The following is a 20,984-nucleotide window of genomic DNA, read 5'->3' as shown; positions in this document are numbered from 1 at the left end:
CCACTCCTGCAGGCTTTCCCAGGACATGCAATGGAAAACTGGCAAAAGGAGCGGGGGTGGGGAGGGAGGGAGGCAGCCTGATGTCTATTGGCCTGGCCTGGTTTCTGTTAGGCTCTGAGTCAGACATCTTGCCCTCGTGGGTCTGAAGCCCACTACTGTTTTCCTAACACCCACTTCTCAGTCTTGGGTCCAGCCCTCTCTCTCCACGGACTCCCCTTTTCCTCCTCCCCCCACATTCCTTCTTCCTGCACTGGACTTCGGCAGCAGCCCGGTCTCATTACCAAGAATTACAAGTTCAAGCATTGTGAGGGTGGGAGCCAAGAGGGTAGGAGAGGACGTAGTGACAAGAGACAGTCTGGATGGCATTCCTGTAGAAGGAGATATGGAGGCCCTACGGTCCCAAGGGGAGGGGTCCCGGCTGTGCATCCCCTTAGCCCCTGCTGACCTGACTGTGTCAGCTTAGAGGCTAGCCACTTCTGTTCCCTTTCATGCTCTGCCAACATGGTCGCCTGATGCTTCCCCAGTGGTTCCTTATGGCCCCAAAGCCACTTCCTTTCTCCCCTCCCTCATCTGCCAGTATCACTCTGTGTTCTGGTTCCCATCCAGAAAGAAATAGCCCATCTTGCGCTGGCCTCTGTCAAGCCATCATGTCCGGGTGAACAAAATGTTTCAATTAAAAACAACAACCCCCCACCAAAAAAAAGGTGTAGTTGTAGTGGCTGGCTGGGAACCTCGGGGCTAGATGGCAGGGTTCCAGAACAGGCTGGGGGCAGCGTGGGTCAGGGAAGGAGAGCATCTGGGACCTATTAGGCTGAGGATGTCATCCAGAACCTGCAACTATCTCGAAAGCACAGGCTTCCTGGGCAGTCTGTGCCTCCTGGTTGGGGGACAGGGATTCAACAGTGACAAAATTGAGCCTCTAGACATTTTTGGATGGGCAGGCACACTGAGCCTATCAGGTCTGACAGGGTCCCAGCTCCTCGTGCGCAGGATTGGGGATACTCCTGATGATACAGGAGGGAGATCTGGTGGTGGACCTGATGCCGTTAGTAAACCAGGAGAACTGCCGACCCATGTCTACAGTGTGCCCTCACTCAGTGAGGTTAACGTCCTGCACAGCCACCTGCAACCCTCTGTAGGATTTCTCATCAGCTCCCGGGGGACTTGCTTCACCAGGCTGTCACCACACCTCCAGCCCGTCACTCACAGGGTCTTCAGTGAGGAAGAAGCCCCTTTGTTGACGCTGGGCTACAGGATGGTGTATGTGTGTGTGTGTATGTGTTTTAGGTTTGTGAATGTGTGCATGTGTGTTTGTACGTGTGTTTTTGTATGTGTGTGTGTGTGCACGGGGATTAGTAACAACAGTCACCTTGACACCTGGGAGACCAACCACTGAGCACGTCTGTGAGGATGTTTCAGGATTCATCCTCTGCCCCCTGCCTACAGACATGATGCGTCCACTGACAGGAAGCTCCCACTGCCATGCCTTCTTCACCATGATGGATGATGGCCTCAAACCGTGAGCCAAAACAAATTTTTCCTTCCTGAAGTTGCTTCAGCCGGGTATCTTGTCAAGCCACAAGGAAAATAACTAGCAGCTGGAAGGGAGAAGGAGATGGCTCAGCAGGTGAGGGCTCTTGCTGCCAATCCTGACGACCTGGGTTTGATTCCCAGGACCCATATGGAGGATGGAGAGAACTGACATGGATTAGACTTGGGGACCTGACAGGATAAGGCTTTGTCAGTGATGAACACTTTCCTAGCAGGGAGGAAGAGTGCCATCATCCTGATGGAACCTTCTGGGAGATCTTCGAGAGATCCAACTGTTGCCCTCCTACCTCTCATCTCCCAGGCCTGCAGCAGGGACCCCTGGGTTGTACCTTTGCCCAGTGTTGTGTTCACTAAACAGTGGACAGACAGCTGACACATTTGCAGTGTGTAGCAGTGTTGGCATGTGACATGTCTGTGCTCCTCAGTCATGTGACTCAGGACTGGTCCATCATTCTGGCCAGGCACTCAAAGCACAGCCACTTTAAAGCATCATCAACTCCACTGTAGACAGACTAGGGACTGAGAAGCCCTGGAGGTTGGGTGAGGATGTGAACAGAACCCAGCCTCCTGACTCCTCATCAGGGAGCCTCCTACCAAAAACGGTTCATTTCTCATGACGGGGGGGGGGGAGGGGGGGACACTCCGTGAGCGACTGTCCACATCACCCCATCTGAAGAAGGAGGAAGTCACCTGTGCCTGCTGCAGGTCGTGGAACAGAGGGGAGAATGATGCAGATTGTCCCAGATAACCCAGGATGGGCTGCAACAGGATGCCCAGAGATGACCTACAGTAGACACCCAGAGTAGAAACCTGTACAAGAACTTCCTCCTCATACCTGTTACCTGCCACCTGCCACCATGGCATCTATGAGCAAGGCAGTCTTGCCTCTTAAATAGAAAAACAGGAGCAGACCCTGTGATGAAACCTGGGGTGGCCAGAATTCCGAGTGACCTTTCTTTAATAAAATTCTGTACCACGCTATGGCTCTATAAAGATGGAGAACACACAGGCATTCTCTTTGAGGAAGGAAAACAGCATTGAACAACAACTACTACATGTGTTATCTAAAGCCCGAGGCTAAGCTCTGGTGACATAGAGATGAGGAGCTCCTTTCCTTCTGCTGATAAGTTAGTGTCCTATGTGAGACAGCTGGAGAATAGCCAAGCAGCCCTGATGGATCGTGAGGACTCTTGAGAAAAGCCCGTAGGAGGAGGAGCCATTCATTCATGCATTCATTCATTCACTTACTCAATCAATGTTTACCACGTTCCCAGGGCCCTTTATTCACTCATGAAATCACCAACTATTCTGTAAATCAACATAACAGGCGATGCATGAAGTGTAGCACTAATAGGGCCTCCATGATATCACATCAGCTCTTGGGATAAGCTTGGGGTAGGAGTGGCAGGCTCACCCCTACTCACTGATGTGGAATCTGAGTGTTCAAACCTGATGGCACATCATGATGTTGTCACCAGAGGAGTCTACATTGGAGCAGTGTGTAATCAAGTTACAAGGGGGGAAAAGCTAAAGTAAAGATTCCATTGTGTTTGGGAAAAGACGGGCTGCATTTGCCCACCCCCTGGGGGCTAAGCAACTTGTCTAAGGTTCCGCGTGACCTCAGGCAGCACCTGAGCTTCTCTTTTTGTTTGTTTGTTTTGAGACAGAGTCTCTCCAGTGCTCTTGGCTGTTCTGGAGCTCATCACTATACTGACCAAGATGGCCTTGAACTCACAGAGATCCTCCTGCTTCTGCCTCCCCAGGGCTGGGATTAAAGGTGTGCGCCACCGTGCCTGACCTGGCTTGCATCGCTTAGTCTGTTTTTTTTTTTTTTAAGTTTTAAACTCTCCACTGCCTGCCTGGCTTTGAACCTGGCCTCTGTGAACTGTGTTTTCCCTGGAATCAGACTGTCCTTAAGCGTGGAAGGTTCTGCCTAGTCCCTCTCCAAATCTGCTCCTGGTCCTAAGCAGAGCAAGCACCGAGTCAGAGTGTGCTCAGAATTCAAAGTCACCCGAGGCATGTTCTGACTGCTGGGTTCCCAGAAGCTGGGATCTGACCGAATCCTGTTCCACATCTCCCACTGCCTGCCAGTCTCTGCCAGGACAGACACTGGGTACCCCAGACACTCCAAGGACCTTGAGTTGTTTACAATAGCGGTCATACTCTGCCTACAGGGTGGCAACAACTTACCTGGGCTGTTTTTACTTTCAAGGAATAGTCTAGAAACCCCAACGTGGGAAACCCTGGCAAGGAGGACTGAGGCCAGTTCTGGGCAGAGCATCTGGATTGGTTGCCCCAGGAACAAGCTTGACACAGTGAACCCCGGTCTACGGGTGAGGAGCCTCTGGCTGTAGTTTGCCAGAGGTACACAGCTGGTAAAGGATCCCTAAACCTAGTTCAGAACAGCCCAGAATTGGTAGAGCTCTGGGGGATAGCAGGAGGCTTTAGAAAATCTGACAACTGCTCAACATCAGCACATTCAGTGCCCTGTGAGCCAGCACAGAGCTCTCCTTGGCTGGGCGCTTCGGAACCTCATGCATTGACAACTGAAAACTGGCCGTGGGGTGCGACAAGGGATGTGAGTTCTTTTTTGATTTCTCAGGGAGGCCTGGCTCTAGCCTTGTTGGGTAAGAGAAAGGCTCCGCAGCATGCCTTGCACCAGACTGGGATTATTTTGTATTAGCCTTTTCCCCGCTTTCCTACCCAGCTGTTTTGATTGGCAGAGAGGTGAGTGGGGCTACAGCTCAGTTGGTACAGTGCTTGCCTGGCACGCAGAAAGCTCTAGGTTTTATCCCCAACATCACATGAACAGATCATGGTGGCCCAAACCTGTAATCTCAGCTCTCAAGAGGATGGAAACTCAAGGTCACCTTCAGCAACATAAAAAGTTCAAAGCCAACCTGGGATAGGTCAGATCTCCCATCTTAAAAGGAAAAAAAAATGGCAGACTGGGGTATAAGCAATGAAAGTGTGGGGGCCAGAGAAGACCCCCAATTAGACCTGCCCCAACCCCAGAAGTCCTCATTCGACAGCTTTGTTCCCAAGAGCCCAGCTGAACTGTTGCCACCCATAGTCCTCTGAGGGCAATTTCAGTGACCCCCCCTTTCCTGTGGAGCCCATGACGTGAGCTCCCAGACTGGCAGGATGCTCGGACCACTCTGCTCTTGGATGCCCTGCCCTTCAGCGCAGAGACTGTCCCTTCTGTGTTTCTGCTGGCTTCCCCACCTTGTTTGGTGAATGCCTAGGGATGAGCTGAGGTAGGTGGCTAGGAGGCGGCACAGGCTGTGCCAGGACTGTGGACTCCCTCCTCTGCCTCCCTTGCAGCTTTCCCCTACTCCTCCCCCTTCTGAAGAGAACTTCTACTTTGTTCTAGCCAGCCTTTCTCCAGTGCCCACAGAGCGGTGCATCTTCCCATACAACTCGAGACATGGCTAAGAAACAGCTACGGTGAATGCCTGGGGCCAGGCACCCTTGTGAAGATGGCGAGGAGCCCACAGCAGAACCAGGGGACCCTACTGCCACCTCTGTAGTTTTATCTACCCCCAGGAAAAGCGGCCCTGAGGTTCTGGGAAGTGACTACAGGGAGCCACAGGCAGCAGGCCTGAGTGCAGGGCCTTCCTAGGTGAAGGAGGTCAAGTCTAGTCTCAAAGGGGCCACTTGGAGGGAGGGAGGGAGGGAGGGAGGGAGGGAGGGAGGGAGGAAGAAGGAGGGGAGAAAGACTGAGGACTGAACTTAGGCCAGGCTTGGCAGCAGGCACCTTCATTGGCTGATCCATCTCCCCTGCTCTCAAATGGGCTTTTTAATGACTGCATCACACTGCCTAACCCACCATGGGTGGTGTCTTCCTGTCTTTCATCCCATCACTCTCTTCTGCACTGTTCTTTTGCTCCTTGTGGCATTGCTATAAGGTAATGTCACTATAATCCACTCAGGGCAGATCGGGCCACAGGGCTGTGTCTCCAGCCCACAGTCATGCCAGAAGCTGCAGAGTAGCGGTTCTCAACCTGTGGGGTTGTGACGCCTTTGGGGTCACATATCAGATTATTACATTACCATTTATAACAGCGGCAAAATTATAGTCATGGAGGAGCAAAGAATAATTCTATGGTTGGGGCTCACTACGCCGTGAGGAACTGCATTGAAGGGTTGCGGTGTTAGGAAGGCTGAGAACCACTCCTGTAGTGGGATGCAGGATCTCACAGCCCTCGTAGCAGGGTGGGTGCCCTATTGCCCCATTTTGCAGACGAGTCTTTTTCAGTACAGAGAATTTAAACAAGTAGTTCAAAGTCGCAGAACTGGGAAGCGGCAGAGCTAGCACCTGGGACACTCCATGTTCTGAAGCTTGCCCTCCTGACCCCTGTATGTTATTTTTTCAGCTGTAAAAGCAAACTAAGAATCAGGCCTTAGACAGTGAGGGGAGGTTTAGACAGCTAAGGGGGAACCTGCAGGGATGCCTCTTCAGGCCCCTGAGAGGACGTGATGGCATCATCTCTGGGCCATCTTCCAGTCACTGCCTCTCTGTCCTAACACTGACTCCCCTGCTGAGGTGGGAATGCTAACCCCATCCAAATTTGACCCATCCTGGAACAATGACAGCCACCCTAAGAGCACAGAAAGTCTCTTGTTGATCTGTCGGCGGAGAAGGGGCCATGAAGGGACAGCGCCACAGGCCACCCTCATAAGTCCGAGGAATTCCCAAGGCTTTCTGCTTTCTGGGAGTTTATCAGGCAGACCAGGATTCCTAGCTTCATTGCTGTATAGCAAAGATGAATAGGGGATTTGCTTTTTAAATGTAGTGTGTGTGTGTGTGTGTGTGTGTGTGTGTGTGTGTGTGTACGTGTCCCATGGTCAGCATGCGGCAGTGAAAGAACACTTCTGTAATCGGTTCTCTCCTTCCACCCTTCTGTAGGATCTGGCCATCAAACTCAGGTCTCCCAAGCCAAAACACTAGCCCATACCCTGAAATATTGTTGAAGAGATTTTAATTTAGACTTTGAACATAGAGGAAAAGCGACAGGGAGCCATTAGGTAGAAAGGAGGCCACGTGGAGGCCATGAGTGTTACCTTCCCTCAAAGAATCACATTGCTAATGTCAAGAACACCTTGACGTTGCCTTGTCTAGCTGTGCAAGCTTGGGCAAACTGCTTGCCCTGAGTCCCGGCGTCTGCATCCACCCTGTTGGATCCGGAGAAGCAAATGGGAGACTACAAGCCAAGAGCCTTAACGGTGCCTTGTTTAAAGTTAAGTACGCAATGAATGGCGCCACAGCAGCTACAATGCTTCTAGGAGGCCTGGCAGAGTGGCATCAATTCCAGAAGCATGTGGCATACGTAGAGTTTTTCTCACATGCGGGCCACCATACGTGATGTTTTATGGACAGTGTCATAGGCGGCCCCTGTGAGGCTTGTATTAGCTGGATGCCAGTGGTAGATAATGTTTACATTCAGGGACACTGCAGCACACAGAAAGATGTTTCCTGCTGGAGCCACAAGCCAGGGAGGGGCTGGGTGTCTATCTAGCTGCTGACCACCCTCTGAATAGGCTTTCTGAGAAGATGCTGAAGCTCTGGAAATGCAGACACAGCAGGCAGGACTCGGGAGATTAGCGGGCAGGATGGACCAGGCTGGGTGAGCCCTGCCTGGTTAAATCAGACACAATTGATCAGTGTCCCCAGCTCCGGACAGCAGGACACGTTGTGTCTGTTCTTGCTTCCTTGGGCCCCTGACACTTCCAGGCTGGGGTCAGCAGTGAAAACTCCTGAGTGATGGACTCTTGCGTAGGTCTCACGGGTGGGAGAGATTACCCGGCTGGGTTCTGCAGACTCAGTCCAAGGGCAGGCATTGTTCTCAGGCTGAGCAGTTTCCGGGCACAGCCCCACCCACCCCCTCCCCAGCACAGGGCAGAGGGGCTGATGGCCACACACAGATGGGGATAGCAGTTCAGATGGGGGGGGATGGGCTGTGTGACGAAAACGAAAATTAATCACGGCTGGGGCTTTGCAGGGGTGGACTCGGTCAGCTCAACTCAGCTTTATTTTGATAAGAATCTGGAGTCCCAGGGTCTCTGAACTTGAACCTGTCTCTCTTGACTGAATCTTCCAGGAGCAGCGGGATCCTCCCAGATGACCTACAGAGGTCTTCCCAAGGAGGGTGACTTCCTGCCCCATCCCCCACCTCACCTCGGGTCCTTCCCAGGAAGTCAGCAGTTATGCAAGCCAGGGTCCCCTTTCCATGACCCACAGGGACAGCCGGTTCTCTGGCAAAGGCAGCATGTACATCTCAGGCCACACCTCCTCCTCTAGGCCGTGGATTCCAGCTCACCACAGTGCCGTGATAGCGGAAAGTTTCTCTCGTTTTTTTTTCTTGTATCTCTATGCAGCTGTCAATCCATCTTTTTTTCCTACCTAGAACTCGCTACTAGGCTGTGAGGACTGTGGTGGACACAGACTTTGCTCATCGCTCCAAGAAGAGCTGAGGATTAAGGGATGTACATTGTGGGGCTTCAGGGAGCCAAAAGTAGGAGATGGGAATGCAACGAACTATGCATCATGCAACCGGGAGTGGAGAGGTCTGAGACAAAGCGCCACGGGCTTGTCTGTCTGAGCACCCTCAGTTGCAGTTGTATGCCCCGACCTTGAAAATACCCAAGAAAGTGAAAAGCTAGATCTTTTGTACAAAACTCCTATTTCTAGATGTCGGCGCTGACTCAGCAACATTTGAGAGCCTTCTGCAAACCCAACAGAGCCGTGAGACCCAGCTGGTCTGTGGGTTCTAATTCTTAACACACGTTCGCTGTGGCCCTCTCAGATCCATGAGTTCCAATCCTGTGGTGCAGAATTGCTGTCCTGGAGTGAGTGTTCGGCCAGCAGGTGCTGAATAAGTGAATGAGCAATGGAAGGAAGTGTGGGGTGTGGGGCCCCGGTTTCCACCTCAACTATGTATCTGTGAAGAATAATAGTTGGTGCTTTCCTTGGTCACCATACCACCAGGACCACATGGCCAAGCAAGTGGTCGGCAGGCTGGTCTGCTCTGGTTTGAAGTACAGCAGGGCTGTGCAGAGCAATTGGTTCTCAGGGAGGATTTTAGCTGCCTGCTGGCTGTGAGCACTTTTGCTTTTTTCCCAGTACTGGGGATTGGGGATTGAACTCAGGGGTTTGCATGCATGCTAGGCAAGTGGTCTACCACTGAGCTACACCCCTAATCCCCATCCCCCCTCCCCAAAACACACACACCATTTTCTTTTTACTTTTTGGTTTTTCAAGACAGGGTTTCTTTCTATAGCCCTGGCTGTCCTGGAACTCACTCTGTAGACCAGGCTGACCTCGAACACAGAGAGCAGCCTATCTCTGCCGCCCAAGTTCTGGGATTAAAGTTGTGTGCTACCACCACCCAATTCTTTTTTTTTAATGTTGGGACAGGTGCTCACTAAGTTGCCGAGGCTGGCTTTGAACTCAGACTAGCCTTGAACTTGTGGATTTTCTTAATGTTTTGCTTCATTTCTTTTCTGTCTCCTCTTTCCTTTTCTCCAACCCCTCATAGCCTAGACAAGCTTTGAACTCTCTATGTAGCTGAGGATGACCTTGAACTTTTGATGCTCCTGACTCTACCTCCCAAATGGCAAATGGCAGGCGTGTGCCAACATGCCAGTTATTTGTAGAGCTGGAGTTCAAACCCAGGGCCTTGTTCATGTCAGGCAAGCATGCTACCAACTGAGTTACAATCCCCGAGAGAGAAAAAGGTCATTCTTGACTCTCTCAGTTAACTAAACCTCAAGCAGCCGTGTAACATGCCCACGAGGCCACGGTCAAGGTGTGTACAACTGTGGCCAGGGAGATCTAAAGAAAACAATCTCTGCACTGAAGCCTGGCCCCCGCAATGGCCCCTGCAAACCTTCTGTGGCCAGGATGTCAGTTGCTTTGTGTGCTGCAGGAGGCAGGGCTCTTTCTATTACCCATTTCTGATCTTCAGAACGCAAACTTATTAAGTGTTTTAACTTACAAATGAAACCCCCAGACTCCATAGGAGAAGCAGCTCATCCAAGGTCAAATAGAAATGAATGATGGGAGTTGGGACCAATTGGAGTCCTGGCCTTCAGCTGCTCTTCTCTGCCAGAGTCTTCTGATTGGAGTTACTAAAAGCTGTGCCTTGAGGATCAGAGGATGGGCTTTTCACCTGTTGGCCCACTTGACTGCTGGGTATTTAAGCCTCCATGGTGCTATGAAATAAAGGGCTTTGTACCAGTGACTAGACGTCCGTGTGTCTGTCTGTCTGTCTCTGTGTATTTGTGTATTTCAACCTCCAGCCCCTTGCCCGAAGCTCGCAAACTGTACTGTAACACATAGAGCACAGACGGGGGGCGCAGTGCGCTGCAAAGGGGACTGAGATTTATGTCTGGACCCAAGTGATGGCAAAGATCATCCTCATTCCATGCCTGCACATTGCCCAGAAAAAACAGGGGTCTTTCTTTCCTCACACCCAGGACAGTGTGCAGTAGCCATTGAGAGAAGCCCTGCTTCTGATTCACGCCAGTCTGTTCTAGGATGACAAATCCTGAGCACAATCCACTAGTCCCTATCCTGGGTTCCCTGAAGATATAACCAATCGATTTTGATGCTGTTACTGAGACTTAGCCGTAGCTAATCAATCAGGGTTGCTACACTTGATCTGCATCTTAGGAAGTGTGTTCACATCTGAAGGAACAGCTTTGCCCAGGGTCTGGGGGCTGGTACAGCTCTTTGAATTGAGAGGGGGTTACACCTATGGGAGAAGAGCCAGGGAAATGAATGCATGAAGTGCCACCCGAAGCAAGGTAGGCAGGGGCCTGGATGTTGGTGGCATAGCTAGCTGTGTGACCTCCCCATAGCACATTGGGGTGCAGAGCTCTGGAGTGACTGAGGATCCAAGTAACTGAGTCTATCTAGGCTGAGAAGAGCAGAAATTGTTTGGGTCTTCCATTAGACTTTCCTTCTCTCCCTCCCTCTCTCCTTTTCTCCTCTCCCCTTCCAATTGTTTGTTTCCTGACATTTATTCATTGCTAAAGGAGCTCTTTAAAAACATTAAAGGCATCACTCCTGGTCCCATGCCCTGCTGTCACTAAACTGTCTCCATTTTCTCCTCTCCCTCGGATGCTCAGGGATATTGTGGAATCAGTAGGTGCTTCTTTCTTTTTCCCCAAGGCAAACACATTCCCCGCCCCCCCCCCCCCCACACACACACATGCAGCTCTCATGGTTAGGAGCCCTGGATGCCAGAGACCTGGATTATACCCAGGACATGAGGACCATGATGCCACAGCATCCAGGAGAACAAAGCTGTTCTGGTGGCTTCCCCTCCTGTCAAACTGACTTAAGCAAAGACGCTGTTTGGAGGGGACCTGTACTGGAGGATGGTGGGGTGTGGTATCAGGTGTCAATTCCCACCAATGGGCTCTCATACCTCGCCGGCTGCTCAAATACTCCCAGCTTTGCATCTGGACAGCCTGAGCCAGCTGCTCTAGAGGGCAAAGGCGTGGGAGTTGTGTGTGGAGGAAGAGGCTGGGTGGTCTCTGCCCAAGGCACTAGGAAAGCACAATAAACACAGACCTAATGCAGACCCAGGAATGACACAGCGCCAGGATGGTAATGGTGACAGCTAGCCACATCTCCCTTGGGCTGAGCCTCACTCACCAGCTAGGAGCTAGGCCTGTAAGTTTTAGGCAGCCAGGTGAATTTCTCTCCCTACCCAGATGTTTCTAGGATGGGGTGGGTGATGAGGCTGCACTCTAAACTGGAAATGTCTGGGTCTGTTAAGGTTTAGCAGTTTCCTCTGAGGTTGACACATTCTACCCTACAGAAAAGCCCCATAAGCAGGAAGTTAAACAATTCAAAATAGCTTCAGGAAGTCCCTAAAGCTGACCAGATTCACCAGGCCCCTACCTGCCAGAGCGACCAGTAAAAGCTGAGAGTCCATCTCAGGCTAAACCAAGCCAAGTAGCAAGAAGACTCTGAGACCAGACCAACTGCCTGGAAGAAGTAGGAACCAGCAGAGCTGCCTACAAGAGGTTTAGAATTGCTTTACCAAGTTGGCCATTGATGGTGTCCATATTTTGGTCTGTGATGGTCTTTCTGAGGTGAGAAGACGTGTGTGTTGCCATCTCCTCAGGGAAAAGTTTTTGTCACACAAGACCAGCTAAAGCCACTTAGCCTCTCTAATTGCCTAAGCCTATCATTTTCCTCCCTATCTTCAAAAGGGCTTTAGACAGCAGGTAGCTATAGGCTCCCAGCATCAGGAGAGTAAGGGCCTAGTCCTTTAACAATGGGTGACAGTTTAGGACTCAGCAAACGTGAGTCCCATTAGTTAAGTCCTGCCCTGGCTAGACAGGCAGAGTTCTCCAAAGGCAGCTTCCTTCAAATAGGGGTCACTGTTAGAGAGACGCCAAGGCCAAAGACCCCATTTTGGACCTGTTCCATGGAGGAAAGAATGTGTTCATGGGGTGGCGCACCCATGCTGGGCAGTTTGCACCCACATTCCAAGGTCTTTCATGAGGTCCTTAGGAGGTGTAGCCATATTCCCACATGTTCTACTGGAGACAGACGGAGCAAGACTGAGAGCCATACTTCCTGAGATTCTCATTTGTCACAGCTTGGATTCGAACCTGGGTCCTGCCAACTGCCAACGCTGCTATCTGGGGTAGGCACTACTTACAATGTATAGTCAGAGCTCCCACAGAGCTTCAGCCTCACAGGGTCATGGATTAGTGCAGATTTCACTTAAGGAGGGTTGGCATCTTTTTGTTCTTGAACCAGGGTATCGTATAGCTGGTCTCAGGCTTGCTATGTGTCTAAGGATGACCTTGAGCTTCTCATTGTCCAGGCTCTAAATCCTGGCGTGTGTCAACATGCCCATTTTATGTAGTGCTAGGGATCAAATCCAGGGCATTATATGTGGGCAAATATTCTTGGGAAGGTAGACAGCCTTTCAGAGAGCCAAGGTCCAAAGGGACAGCTTTCTGCCTCACTCCACTGAGGCCGTTCCATGGTTGTGGCCCAGTGACTGGCTACCAGTTGATGCTAATGTGTGTTCTAGTTACCACCTCTCCAGCTAAAGGGAAGAGTGGTTAGTAAATCATCAAGCAGAACCAATCCACCCACTCTCCTGACCTCTGACCTCACCCAGGCTCTGGTTGTGGGACCACGGCTGTCCCTGGAGGCACTAGAGTAGAACGCATGTTTAAGGGAAGCTAAAATCAGCCAGGCAGTTCACCCAGAGCAAGGAGCCTGGAAGTCTGTCTGGAGCACTGACCTTCCAGCAGATGGGGGTCCCTCGGGGACTGTTGCCGCCAGCCTCCCCGGTGACAGGTTGAAGCATCCTGGGAAGACTGAGGGTGACATCATCCTTATCACAATAGGAGACTACAGTTGGCTTCTGAAGAAAGTGGGATCCTTGACTACTAGGGTCAGAAAGTTGAGCAAAACTGGGGGCAAGGGCTGGCCCAAGATCAAAAGATATAGAGAAAAAGAGAAATAATATCCTTTTCATGTAATAAAAATAAATAATAATGGAATCTTGCTGTTGAGAGAAAAGAAAACCATGGCCCTCCCCAAAGATGGGGCAGGACAGTACTGAGCTGGGTCCTGACCACAGGCCTTGATGATGGGGGGATGGGGGGATGTGAGGTGACAGACATAGTACTCAGTCCCCAAACCTCACATAATGGGGGATGGGGGATGTGGGAGTGATGGACGTGGTACTCAGTCCGCAGACCTCATGTGATGGGGGATGGGAAGATGTGGAGTGATAGAGTTGGTACTACAGCCAGAGGCTTCCTAAGATCAGACAGGTGACTGAGGCATCTTGGGAGAGGTGGGAAGGAATCCAGAAGTGAACACTTTGTTCATCCCTAAAGGGACAAGAGAGGAGCTAGGCCTGGGCATGGTTTTTCACTGGCTTGGGGTCAGGAAACTGCCCTTGATGGTATTCTCTCTACTTCCTCCCTGTGGGCCAACCCAACCCCAGGCCCCTTAAAGACCTTGATGTTGAGATGCTCTTGAACTCTCTTTAGATTTCTTGCCTGACTTTGTGAAGCTATTGAGAATGCAAGCCATAAAAAAAAAAAAAAAACAAAACCTAAGATTTCTTTCTAGGTATTTATATGTATGTATGGGTGCATGAATTAGGAGGGCAGAGGACAACTTTGGGGAGTCAGTTCTCTCTTTCTCCATGAGTGTGGGTCCCACAGATAAAAATCAGATCATCACATTGACCCAAAACACCTTTACCCACTGAGACATCCCATTGGTCCCTCAAAGCCCTTAAAAAAAAGAGCTTTAATGTTTCCCTTTGGGCCTGGTAAATCGATTGAGAAATTTCCATTCCCCCTTAGGTAGCAGGAAACATGGAGATGGGATGAAGCTGAGGCTGGGGTTGAGGTACCTTGGCTATCTGGGTAGAGTGGCCACTCTGGAAACCCCATGGGGACACAGACACAGGAGTGAGAGCTAGCTAGAGGTGCCAGCCTGGGGCTGTACAAATGTCCACAGGACCCAGTACTCTGGGACTAGGAGGAGTGATATCATGGCCCTCACTTGTTCCTAAGGTGTCACCCTTGGTGAGGGTTGTTCCTCTACAGATGGTTTGCTTTAGTCTCCTAAAGGGTTGGGTGTGGGGCCGTCCTCTTCTGGTCCACTGAAACATTCTAGTCCATTTGCCTGAACTGTGTGGGGAGGACGCTGGTTAGGTGACAGCTGAGGGGATGGAGTGTCAGTAACCAGGCCTATTGTCTGGTCCCTCTCTTCTCCCTCAGAGCGATTTCCCTCTGAGCTCTGAGCATCGGCTTTGCTTCCTATGGGCTCCACTCCAGCCTGCGTGGGTCCAGGCTGGCTGAAGCAATGGCGATGATTTGCTTCAAGCCTTCAGCTTTCTTTATCCATCGGCAACCTCAGCCGCATTACCTTGTGACACCCCCTCTTCTAGGAAACCTTGGACTCCACCCCTTTTCTTCCCCAGAACCTTCAGTGACAGCTGGTTCGCCAACTTGAGCAAATGACCAAGAAACCCTCCGGTCAGACAACCCCACCACAGGTGCTCAGGCACTGTTGAAAGGCGAACAAGAATGGAGCTGGGAGCAAAAGGGCTGCTTCCTGCCCATCTTCCAAGCACACAGGGTCCCAAGCTCCCCTGGGCTGGGGTCCAGCCCTCTCAGAGAGAGTGACCCAAGTCTCTCTCTACTTCCTCCCTGTGGGCCAGTCCCAACCCCCTTGAAGACCTTGTTGTTGAGATGCTCTTGAACTCTCTTTAGATTTCTTGCGGGACTTTGTGAAGCCTGCCATGTTTTTATCAGTCACAGATGGAAAGGGGAAAGGGAGAGGGACCAAAGCTGCCTTCCCTGCTGCCTGGGCGGGGCCCTGTCCCTGTCTCCTAGGGCTCCTGATGCTTGAGCCAGCAAGCGCCTGTCTCCCAAGCTGAGATCCTGCAGAGCCCAGACCTGTTATTTATTGGGAGGCTTAGGGCCAGGACAAGGGCTGGAGGCTACAGAGGATTCTTGCCTGTGAGGAGGGAAGAGAGAAAGGGCAGAATGAGGGAGGAGAGGGGTGAGGAGGGGAAGAGGGAGAGAGAGAGAGAGAAGCAGAAGACTGAAGGAAGGAAATACACAGCTGTGTTGGGGGGACTGCCATGTATATGTCCCCGAAACAAGGTGCTTTTGGGGAGACATCATTTAATAGACCACGGTTAGTGGCAGAACTGTGAGCAGTGCGGGGCTGTGTTTTGGAGACAGGATGGATGACGCTCAGCAGCAAGAAAGCCCAGGCCTGATTCTTAGGGCCGAACTTATATACATAGATGAATGCTGATCCTCCCGCTACTCCACCACCCCAAGCCCCCCTCCCCCACCCCCGGCTTCTGGTCTTGGTTTTCTCCTTCAAGAATTCCTTTCTCTTAGGGTCTTGCCTAAGACTAAGCATGTGCCTGAAAGTAGATGGTGGCTGCAAAGAAGAGGAGAGGATGAGGATAAGGATGACAGAGAGGACAGGCAGAAGGAGGAGAAGGGAGAAGAAGGAAAAGGGAGGAGGGGGAGGAGAAGAAAGGAGAGGGAGGAGAAGGGAGGAGGGAAGAAGAAAGAAGGGAGGAAGAAGGAGAAGAAGGGAGGAGGGAGGAGAAGAAGGGAGGAGGGAGGAGAAAAAGGGAAGAGGGGGAGAAGGGAAGAGGGAGGAGAGGAAGGGAGGAGGGGAGAAGAAGGGAGGAGGGAGGAGGGAGAAGAAGGGAGAAAGGAGGAGAAGAAGGGAAGAGGAAGGAGAAGGGAGGAGGGGGAGAAGAAGGGAGGAGGGAGGAGGGAGAAGAAGGGAGGAGGGAGGAGAAGCAGGGAGGAGGGAGGAGAAGAAGGGAAGAGGAAGGAGAAGAAGGGAGGAGGGGGAGAAGGGAGGAGGGAGGAGAGGAAGGGAGGAGGGAGGGGAGGAGGGAGAAGGGCACAGATCCCAGAGGCAATGCTATGGAGAGGATGGGAAAATGGCAAAGGTTAGATGCATTGGAGCTGGAGAATGTCCCCACATGGTCTCCAGGTTCAGGCCACCTTCAGCATCCTTCAAGCACCCTGGGGTGGCCCCAGCTGAGGATGACTGAGGCTAAAACAGGCCTCTCTGAACAGTCACATTGTTTCTGCTGCCTCTGCCCCAAAAGCCTTCATTTTGGGGTTCACCAGGACACTGTGCACAGAAGAGCCTCCTGAGGAAAAGCTCTGTGTGCCTGCCCCAGGGGTGGGAGTGGGGGTACTGAGTCCTCTCCAGGGGCTCCTACTGCAAATCAGAAAAAGGGCCCTGTGTCTTTAAGGAGGCGCCAGTTGGGAGTGCAGAAGGGAGGAAGGTTAAGACATTAGCGGGTGCTAACAAATTTAGGATGTGGAAGGAGTCTCTTCTTGGCTGTCCATCAAAGGAAGGATTGAATGTCCCTGAGTGTGGAGAGAGCAGGACAGAAGGAGATGGGGGAGGAGTGCAGGAGGGTGCCATCAGACCAGGCAGGCTCACTCCCTGGGCAAGCCTTCCCCAGGTGTTGTGGGTGCAACAAGTTGGTGTGTAAGTGTGGCAGACCAGCTGCTGTAGGTCCCAGCACTGGCAGCCCCATGGCCTGTGTGTTGCCACTCCTCCCCCATGCCCCATCCCCAGCTCAGGTTCTGTCCAAGCAGCTGGCTGAAAAGTGATCCTGGAGGAAGAGGCCCTTCCTGTTCATTAGGAACCCCGGGACAGTGTCCCTGAGCCCCCTCAAGGCCCACCAGACCCCTCCTCATTCAGGCTCCTGTCCTGGAGCCACTTGGCTCCTTGTCACCTACGATGGGGCAGCTCTTAACCTAGGTCTCTGTGTAATCCAGGGAGACCTGCACAGCTACCTAGAGAGAGACCACAAACCGTGCCAGGAGCCTCCTACAAGGTTATTTCCGGCAAGGGCTGAAAGGAGGGAGGGCATGGGGGAGCCATATCAGGTCCAGGAACAGTTCATTCATCCTTCCCTGGGGCGGGGAGACAGCGGCACTATCCTAGTGAGTACAAAGTCCCTGCCCTCAGATCCCCGTCTAGTGGGGGGAAGAGAGATGAAAACAGAGACACCCTCAAACAGCGCACACATACAACAGCGGCTTTTGGAATACGATAGGCCAGTTCTCTCAATGGCTGGCTAAATGCAGAGTTCCAGGCCCAGCCTTGGGGTGCATAGGGCCAACCTGGGGACTACACACATATAGTTCTAAGAACAGTGTGTGGGCTGTGGTTTAAGAGCAAGTGTCAACACCTAAGGCTGCTTCAGAGGAAGGAGGCAGGCAGGAGGCTGTGCGAGGAGGCTTGGGAGTGTGTGCTTGTCCCTCAGAGTCCCACTCGGGGAGTGAGGAGGGCTTGCTTGAATGACTTTGCAGTATGGAAAGCCTGTCCGGTTTGCCCAGTGGGGATGCTGGAGCAGCAGGGATGAGGGGGTGGAGAGGGTAGTTCGTGGGGTGGGGTGGTTAGGAGGGAGGAGGGAGAGGAAAGCAGACATGGAGATGGCAAGAAGGAGGGTGGAATGCCAAGGACAGAGAGCCTGGCAGGGGTGGAGGCAGAGGAAGAGGAAGGACAATTTTAGGATGTGTCTGGAGATGCTATGCTAGGTAACAGACAGTGCCTGACTGGGGACATACAAGAGGCAGCTGGTTCAAGAGGAACACAATGTATTTTCTTTGCCATCTAGTAATTGTAGGCGCTGTGGCCATCCTGATGGGAGGTGGACAACAGGACCCACAGATCCGGAAGGCAAGGATCCCAAATACAGATTGGGGAGACTGTAACTTTAAGTCTATGGATGTCCAGAGTTTGATAAAGAACATCCAAGTAGGACACATCCCCAGGGATGAGTGGCAGTGGCCTTCCTACACACAGTGCATCTGAGATTTGAGACTTCATTTTTCTCCATCTTATTAATTAAAAAAATGCTGATCACAAGTCATCAAATTGATTTCACAAGCCACTAGGTTGTGACCCCAAACTGAAAAATACCGATCTCCATGGAAACGGGAGTCCCAGGGGCAGAGGCAATGAGTTCACTAAGAAGAGGGTGTAAGAGGCAAATGGGGCTCTGGAAACCCCAACACTTAAGGCCCTGGTCAGAGATACAGAGGCCGAGAGACCTGAGAAGGGGGGCATGAGAAAGTCCCACAGCATCCATCTCCAGCACACAAAGCAGGATGCTTTAGAAGGAAAGATGGACACCTGTGGAGAGCCCTGCAGGGGACCTGGAGGTCAGTGGAGATGGGACCTAGCGGTCACAGACACCCAGAACTCTCGACCCAGGAAGGATCAGCATAAATAGAGGCCTCGAGGTCCCCTGGGATGTTCAGCAAAAGGACAACTAAGTCCCCCATCAGTGTGAGTTTTACCCAAGGAAACCCAGGACTCAATTGCTCACCCATGTCCCCTTGTCCCCTAGCCTATGAGGACCTGCCATACTGCTCCCTCTCCTCAAAGTTCAAGTCTCTAAGGGTTAGGGTGAGAAATATGTTTCTTTCTCATGCTCAAGTTGCCTAGCTTTAAACAGGACACATGCCAAGGCTCAAGGAGGGCCTGTCACCTCAACAGAGTTGCTTGTCACATACTGGAGACGTACTGTGAGCTAGGCCTGCAAGGCAGGGGATTTAACCTCTGGAGATAGGAGGTGGAGACTATACCCCCTGGAAAGGAAGTGTGTTAGTCCCACAGAACAGAAATGAGCGTCACAGTGAGCTAGGACATTGCGTCAGGAGTCAGCGACACAGGGTCTATAGGGACTGACAGCCTTGTGACTGAGTGGACCTGTGCAATGGTGAAGATTAGGGGTGTTATCCTGGGCGGGGTGTGTGTGTGTGTGAAGAACTAGAGACAAGAGGTGTGTAGTGGCTCAGAGGCACCCAAAGACCCGGCAGCAGCCTGTTCTGCAAACAGACACGCCTCCAACCCAGGCATGACCATCATGTATGACTTCTCCATCCTCCAAGGATGTCTATCCATGTGGACCACAAGCTATGGAAGTCAGGGCTGCACACAGAGCCTGAAGTCTGACCAACATGGCATTCTCTAAGAAAGGATCCCCAGGAACTCTGGGGCTCTCCTGGAGAAAATCCTGAGTGTCTCCCACTGGATACTCATACTGCAGAGAGAGGCTAAGGGCACATGTCAGAAACCGTGGAAATATGTAGTATATGGCATTGACAATTCAGATGTCAACCTATCAGGGGGGTGACACTCTGATGGAGGTTTGTCCTGTCCAGGCAAGGCCTGCAGGACCATCAACTCTGGAGACTGTTGCTCACTTTTGCTAAAGCAGCTTGGTGTCTCCCAATACCTGCACTGTAGTGTGTAATCTCATGTGATGTGCACATGTAATCTCAAGACTGCATCTCAGTCTTACGGGCACATATACTTGTGGGTGGTCAGGAAGATGACTTTTCATTAAATGATTTTGATATATAGAATATGCTTTATAACTAGATCTATCTGTCCCACAAGGACTGTTAGACACTTAAAAGCCTGCTTTGTTCCTTTGGCTCAGACTAACTGCACAAAATTAGTCCACTTTCATCTCAGAGCAAGTTCAAACTAGGCTAAAGGCTCTTTGTAAATAGAGCATACGTTTAAAACCTTACACCTATGCACAAGATCAGAGTCACAAATATCCGACCAAGGTTGCAACACCAAGCATCCAGGAAAAGCATGCCAATTCCTCACCTGCCAAGTCAGCTGACAACAGGCCTTAAAGTTTATCACTGAGCACTGTGCCCCTTACCCCTCTCTGGTCATAGTCTTATTCCTGTAACCTTGGAGCCTTGTGTTGCCATGGCAATGGCTCAACTCCTTATCGCTGACCCTAGGAATGTGCTTTTGACCAATGAGAGGTAATTCCTATACTTTTTTTTATTGCTTCAAAGCTCCTGTAAGGACAGTGCTTTTAGGCTAGAAGAGAAGAAGCTAGGAGGAATTAGAACTAAAACAGGAGAATTGGGATAGGGGCAAAAGAATAAAGAGACTTGCTCAGAACAGCACATGTGCAAGAGAGTTCATTCGCCCTAAGAAAAGAGTTCCTTTTGCTTGCTGTAGCATCCAGTATGAACCCTGAAAAGGACCTTGGGACTGGACCCCAAAGGACCTAGTTAGGTTTAGACTCTAAACACATTTGGTGTGTTGGCAAGTCTTTCTGTTGAAGTTGGAGTTTAACTCAGAGATTGCAGGTGTGTGCTTCCACACCTGTCTATTGTAACGCTTGATGGTGACATTAATTGATATTAAATAAAGCTTAAATTGGGCATGGTGGCACATAACTATAATTTCAGAACTAGGGAGGCCAAGGCAGGAGCATCTCAAGTTCAAGACCAGCTTGGGCTACATAATAAAACTATCTCAAAAATCAATAAATAGCCACATGTGGATATAGTTCATAGCTACGGGATCTTTCGGTACAGATGAAGACTCATTTCAACAAATGAAGAAACTAGAAAGTGACAAATCTAAGGTTGTCTGGTATTGATCTACCCCTCAAGCCCCACCTCCCTTTCTTGCCTAGAGATTGTATATGGAGCAGGAAGGGACCAAACATCATAATCAGCTATATATAGTGTGGGCAGGCAGTCAAACACTGACCACATGAGCAGTGTGAAGATACCTGTCCTCTGGACCTCTCTAGACTCCTATTCTGCTGCCACACTGGGGGCTGCAAGAGACAACACCTTCCAATGCGGACACGCTAGGAGCCACTATTTCTTCACGGGTCTTTGATCCCAGGCTTAGCTCTGTAGAGCGTAAACATTTCACTCACTGCACTGCTACAAGGGTTTAATTTGGCTGCGCCCTGGCACCAGTTTCCACACACGTGGATCCCAGGCATACAGGGGTCACTGCTCTGCCATTAATTCTGCCATAGAGTTCCAGCAAGGCCCATCTGAACCCCGTCTCACCCCATGCAGCAGGGCCCAGC

At 51.2% G+C, this 20,984-nt stretch overlaps 1 protein-coding gene across 7 annotated transcripts in view; it reads right to left on the bottom strand.

The window, feature by feature from the left end:
• Col13a1 (collagen type XIII alpha 1 chain) overlaps nt 1–20,984 on the bottom strand; it is a 137,117-nt gene that overhangs the window by 82,075 nt on the left and 34,058 nt on the right. The window lies entirely within an intron of this gene.

This window comes from Microtus oregoni, unplaced genomic scaffold (genome assembly GCF_018167655.1).
Source record: "Microtus oregoni isolate MIOR12 unplaced genomic scaffold, Mior012 000007F_ref0000211, whole genome shotgun sequence".
In the NCBI taxonomy this organism is placed as follows: domain Eukaryota; kingdom Metazoa; phylum Chordata; class Mammalia; order Rodentia; family Cricetidae; genus Microtus; species Microtus oregoni.
Note: the sequence above shows the minus strand (reverse complement) of the source record. Positions and strands in the feature narration are given on the sequence as shown.